Source organism: Panthera tigris, chromosome A2 (genome assembly GCF_018350195.1).
Source record: "Panthera tigris isolate Pti1 chromosome A2, P.tigris_Pti1_mat1.1, whole genome shotgun sequence".
Lineage (NCBI taxonomy): Eukaryota > Metazoa > Chordata > Mammalia > Carnivora > Felidae > Panthera > Panthera tigris.
This window is the reverse complement of record NC_056661.1, coordinates 73,614,978-73,620,977: the sequence shown is the minus strand read 5'-3', so window position 1 is coordinate 73,620,977 and position 6,000 is coordinate 73,614,978. Positions and strand designations below refer to the sequence as shown.

General features: G+C 46.6%; 1 protein-coding gene across 2 annotated transcripts in view; it reads left to right on the top strand.

Annotated features, from left to right (window-relative positions):
- Window positions 1-393: 393 nt before the first annotated feature.
- The window catches only part of RALA (RAS like proto-oncogene A), a 73,135-nt gene continuing 67,528 nt past the window's right edge, over window positions 394-6,000 (top strand). For both annotated transcript variants that reach the window (XM_042963874.1, XM_042963883.1), the window contains exon 1: window positions 394-676. The gene's annotated coding sequence lies outside the window, so the exon portion shown is untranslated. The remainder of the gene's footprint in view (window positions 677-6,000) is intronic.

Below are 6,000 nucleotides of genomic sequence, written 5' to 3'. Positions count from 1 at the left end.
GCCAGCTCCCCTTTGGGAAACCCCGGCCACAGGACAGAGCGGCCTCCACCCTAGGACAGCCAGGGAGAAGCGGCTGCCCCCCGGAAGCAAGATGGCGGCCTCTGCTTTCCCCTCCTTCCCCGGGAACCCCCTCCCGGTCCCCAGAAGAGAGACAAGGACGTCGCGGCGCCGACGCTGAGATCCGGGAACCTCCGCGGGGCCCGCGGCCACTCCCGGGCCCCCGGGAGGCGACTCCACCTCGCCGGACGCGGGGAGTCGGGTGTGGGGCCGTCCAAAGGGCAGCGCAGCCCGCCCTCGGCACGCAGAGGGTGGACGCCTGCTAGCCCGCGCCCTCCTGGCCATTGTTCTCCAGCTCCGGCCCCAACACCCCCCTTCTCCGCTCGCGAACAGGAAGTTACTCCCCAGCCGGCCCCGCCCCGCTTCCCAGCGCCCCGGAAGTGATCTGCGGCGGCTGCTGCAGAGCGGCCAGGAGGAGGGTGGATCTCTGGAGAGCGGAGCGCCCCTAGTCCTCCTCCTCCTCCTGCCGCCCAGGCTCCGCCGCCGCCCGTCGGACTCGTCCTTCTGCCTCTCGCGGCGGGGAACCTCCCAGACGACCAGGGCTGAGCTCTCTCCGGCCGAAGCCAGCTCAGCCGCGGCTTCCGGAGCCCGCGGGGCGGCAGACCGGCTTGCGGTGCAGGTGAGCGATGCCTGCCCGGGCCGCCCCGGGAGAGGTTGGGGCCGCTGGGGCGGCGGCGGCGGGGGTGTGTCCGGGCGGCGGCCGGCCGAGGCCGAGGCTCAGGGCCCGGACGCGGAGATTGCAAGTGCCGCGTTCTGCCCGGGGACGAGCCCAGGCTGGAATCCGGGGCGCGGTGTTCGCTGCTGTGCGGGCGAGTGTACGCCCGAGAGCCGGCGGCTGCGGCGCGGTCCTCCGAGCCCAGCACCTCCTTGAGTTGGCCTCGTCGGAAGGTCACCCCGCATCTCTGGCCCGCCGCGCCGAGGTCCCCGCCCGGGCGGTGCCCGCGACCTGGGGGGACCCATCGCCACCGCCGCAGTCCCCGCGCCTCACTCCGCCCCTCTCCCCTCCTTCCCTTTCTTCCAGTCCTCGCGTGTACCAGAGCAGTTGCTTTTTAAGCATCTCCGCCAAGGTTTTGTGCCAGTCTAAGGAATGGCTTTTTCAGACTGAAGTCATTAGATGCTCCGCATTGAACTGCACTGGTTTACCCATATTAGGGTAATCCAGCCTCGAAAACGAAGAAGAGAATATAGATGTTGAGCGAGGGGGTGTTTCCTTCGTGGTTCGTTCCTTAAGGTTTTCCAGGAGTGGAAGATGTGATTTGTATGCTTTAGGCTGGGTATATATGTGTAAGTGGGCAGGGATGACAGCACAGAGAGGTGGCAGTGTTGTTTCAAGGTTGAAGGAGAATTAGGGAGTTAACTGGCCTTTGCTGGGAAACCTGAACGTCCAGACTTGTGAGAGCTTATCCAAGTGTCTTTAGGGTTGTGTGAGAACTCCAGTGCCACGCCCTACGTGTCAAGCTGAAAAGCACCCAATTTACAAATTGTGTTTGGTTGGGGGAGGGGAGCTTTATAAAACGTGTGTCATAAGTTAATTCTTGTCGTGAAAGTACAGTACAACTTTAATCGTGTTCCCAAACTCGGATAACAAAATTTGTTAGTAAACTCGCAGAAGGCTTTTTTTTAGCTTCTTTTTTAATGTATTTAAATGTATCTTACTCGTTTATGTGGGTCTGTCTCTATTAATACAATATTACTATAAAATGACTTGTGACTCTTCAGACATTATTTTTAGACTTTGAATTTTTTCAGGGCAGGAACCATGTCTTATGCATCCATGTGTTCCCATGCTATGTCCCTGGAACAAAGAAGTTATTCCCATATTTCCACTGAATGAATGTGTAGGTGATCCCACAGTTGTTGCCTCAGGAAACATTTATTTTGTTGGGGTTTTTGTTTGTGTTCTAGTTTCTTGGCACATACAGACTTTGCTTTGTCTTAATGTTTTTTTAGCAGGGTTAAAGGACGATTCAAGAAGAATCCTTTGCTGTCCTTCCAAAACTGTCCTCCCCTGAAAGGTTAAAATTATATTTGGGCTATTGTGATTAGGCATTATAATAACTTGTTGTATTCCAGTCTTAAATACTTACTACTTAAGCATGTTTATCCAGAGTTATTAAGAGATTTTCTAGTGACAGTAAGTTTATGTTTGGAGTTGATAACTGTTCCCCGTCTTAATCAGAAAGAGGAAATTGGGAGTCACCACTGTTTGGAAAACATGGTACGTCACAGAATTGGTTACAGTGGCTTATTTCTCCCATGGGTACATGAAATCCTCTGACATCCTGGTATGACCTTGGCATGATTTACCAGTAGGCACTTCCACATTTCTTTTCAGAGATCCAGGTGTTCTCTAGTGTGACTGCTGAATGTGCAATCATTTGTATCACTTATTTTGAAGTAGTTCATACAACACTTCTTTGCAGGGCTCTCAGGGAGAAAGGGCCTACTTATAGGGAAGAATCTTGTCTACATTTGTTTATGGGGGAGTTTTTGTCTCTAGAGGGTAGGGTTATTTTCACTTTAGGGAGGTCCAAAAAAAAAAAAAAAAAAGTGCTGATATCTTCTTTCCCCTCCAATTGTCTGGTGGCGGTCCTGCACTGGTTTTCCAGCTCAGCTTCTGCAGAACATAAATAAATGTACCAGAATCACTTCTTGTATGTGTATCAGTGTTCTACACACTTGTATTCCTTAGTGGATGGAGGGCAAGGACAGTCACTTTTAGAATACAATGATATATTTTTTTTTTTTTTTTTTAATTTATTTTTGGGACAGAGAGAGACAGAGCATGAACGGGGGAGGGGCAGAGAGAGAGGGAGACACAGAATCGGAAACAGGCTCCAGGCTCCGAGCCATCAGCCCAGAGCCTGACGCGGGGCTCGAACTCACGGACCGCGAGATCGTGACCTGGCTGAAGTCGGACGCTTAACCGACTGCGCCACCCAGGCGCCCCAGAATACAATGATATTTTTAAGGAGGGAAAAGATTATGATTTGGAAGAAGTAGGGAGACAGTTTATGGTTTTTATTGTTTTATAAAATGTTTTAACTCTCAGACACTAAGGTGAGGGAAGCCTGCAGTTTCTTATCTCCGAAACATCACCACTATACAGAGGTCAGATTTTTCTATTTTAATTCAACAACCCTCTTGGTAATAAATCCGTATACATTGATTGCCTGCCAAGCGCTATGATAAGAGCTTTAGTTATATTATTTTTAAATCTCCACAGTACCTCTGTAAGATAGGCAGTTTTGCCGTACTTTACTAAGACTAAGTGAAGTTATTATTGGCTGGAGGCTAGTAGCTGGTAATTATTAGAATCTGGATTTGAAAGTAATGAATTCTGAGAGCATTGCATATTGCAATTAATCCTAAAAGGCTGAGGAAAAACAAGATTCTGATTGAGCTGAGCTTCAGGAATGTGAAGATAATGGGCCCTTCAGCACTCTTGGCCATCCAGTGGGTCCTGGGGTTACCACTGTTTATTTCCAGCGTGCCTGCAAATACAGTGTTCTCATCTGCTGTGTATGCCATGATGAAAAAATGGTTGGATATTGTTCGGATAGGTGCCCTGGAGGAGTAGAGTATTAGGAACTCAACAGTGGTGTTGATACCGCTTTTTTACCTCTGAAGTACCTGAATAATCCCTACTTGAGAGGACTATGGAAAACCTATTTTGTAGTGACCTTTCCTGAAATCTTGTTTTTCAGTTCTTTCATTAAAGGAGGTTGGGGTGGGGGAGGTTGTAGGGGAATTGGGAAGAATGGTAAAAGAGGCAGGGTTGTCTTGGGTCTGTTTTTACCATTTCGGACCATATATCGTTTTCTCTTTGGGTTTAGTGTAGAGGCTTAAAGGTGGCAGAACTCTTGTAAGGGTCTAATTGCTATTCACCCTTTCCCAGCCTGTGCATTTCTTTTTCCTTTCAAAAAATGCACTTAAAAAAAAATTTTTTTTTTTAACATTTATTTATTTTTGAGACAGAGAGAGAGAGAGAGAGAGAGAGCATGAACAGGGGAGGGTCAGAGAAAGAGGGAGACACAGAATCTGAAACAGACTCCAGGCTCTGAGCTGTCAGCACAGAGTCTGACGCAGGGCTCGAACTCACGAACCATGAGATCATGACCCGAGCCGAAGTCGGACGCTTAACCGACTGAGCCACCCAGGCGCCCCTCAAAAGATGCACTTTTAATGGGCTTGATTTCAAGGATGTGTTCATCTCTTGGTTTAAAAAAAAAAAAAAAAAAAAAAGTATGTAGCTCTAAGTAAAATATGGCTCATTCTCCAGTCCCCATTAGTAATAGTTTTTCTTTTTTTCTTTACATCTAAGACACCTTTTTTACTACCTTATGACACTCATAAGGATTTGGCTACCATATAGAAAAAAATGAAATTAAAGCTCCATGAGTTTTAAGAGTCACAGGAATACACTTTAGAAGAGAATTTAAATCTCTGATATAATTATACCCAAAGGTATAGTTGCTCAACATCAAGATTGTAGTCTGTGCAAGCCAAAATCAGCAAGCTGACATAAAATATTGTGATATTATTCTTAAAGGCCTTCACAGTTAGAATTCACAGTTAGAATTGTGACACACACAATCTCTTTGAAATCTGAGGTCCAGTTGGGTTGCCGAATTCACTTATTGAAACTAAAGGTCAGGGTTTGACAATGTCGTGTTGGAGAATAAGACATAGTAGGATTATGAAATGACTTCTACTCCCAGATGCATTGTGAAGGGTGGGCAAAGATCCCCGGTTTCAACAAACATCACGATTGTAGTCATCTAAGCCACAGGATCCCTGCTTTCTAACGCAGTTGAGTAGCTGGCATAGTAACTGATTGAAAATGGAGGTTGCCCACTACTGATTGCAAATACTTTAGTTCAGCTGCCCTGTCTAGGTCCGTTCTGGATTATTGCAGCAGCCTGTTAGCCTCTTGGTGCCACCCCACCTCCATCTTTTCTCCACACTTGGTTAGAGCAGTTATGACACTCCCCTACTTTAAGCCCTTTCGCAGCTCTTTCTTGCCCATTAACAAAATCCAAACTCCTTTTATCCCTAAATCTCATATAAAAAATTCTCAAGACCTACTCCTTACCTAACTCTCTAGCCTCATCTCTTCTCTTGCAGGGTATTCTGTTCCAGCAATACCAGGCTTCTTGAATGCTAGCGTTTTCCTAGTCCTCCATTTCCTCTTCCGTAGTTAGTTCTAGCCATTCCTCCTTATTCCAGTTTAGTAATGCCTACTTATCTTCCAGCACTCAGTTTAGTATCTTGATTAGATTCTTTCTCTTGATCTCATCCCTCAAACAACAGGAAACCAACCAACCAACCAATCAAATAAGAACCCCAGGAACTTTCAAGACTGGGCTGGTTCCTCCTATTATGTGCTGCCGTAAAATCTAACATAGCACTTACACTATGGACAGTGCCTTCATTAGTCTATTGTAAATTTTGTTGATCACAGTCCATAGTAACCTCATAGGTACATACATAAATAGACTCTTAAAAGCCTTCACAAGGGGCACCTGGGTGGCTCAGTAGGTTAAGCATCTGACTTTGGCTCAGGTCATCATCTCACAGCTCATGAGTCCAAGCCCCACATCAGGCTCTGTGCTGACAGCTCAAAGCCTGGAGCCTGCTTCGGAGACTGTTTCTCCCTCTCTCTCTGCCCCTCCCCTGCTCACACTCTGTCTCTGTCTCTCTCTGTCTCTTTCAAAAATAAACATTAACAACAACAACAAAAACCTTCACAGGCCTTTATCAGAATCTTTAGTTCATGACATCCTTGTCATATCAATAATTTTTTCACAGCATCCCTAGGTCAAAAGAAACACCTAACAGTTTATTAAATAGGCCCAGACAATTTAATAATTATTTATGTCCTAAAGATTTAGTAGCTATTTGAAAAAAATAATACACATAAATTAAAACAAATTACTTTTT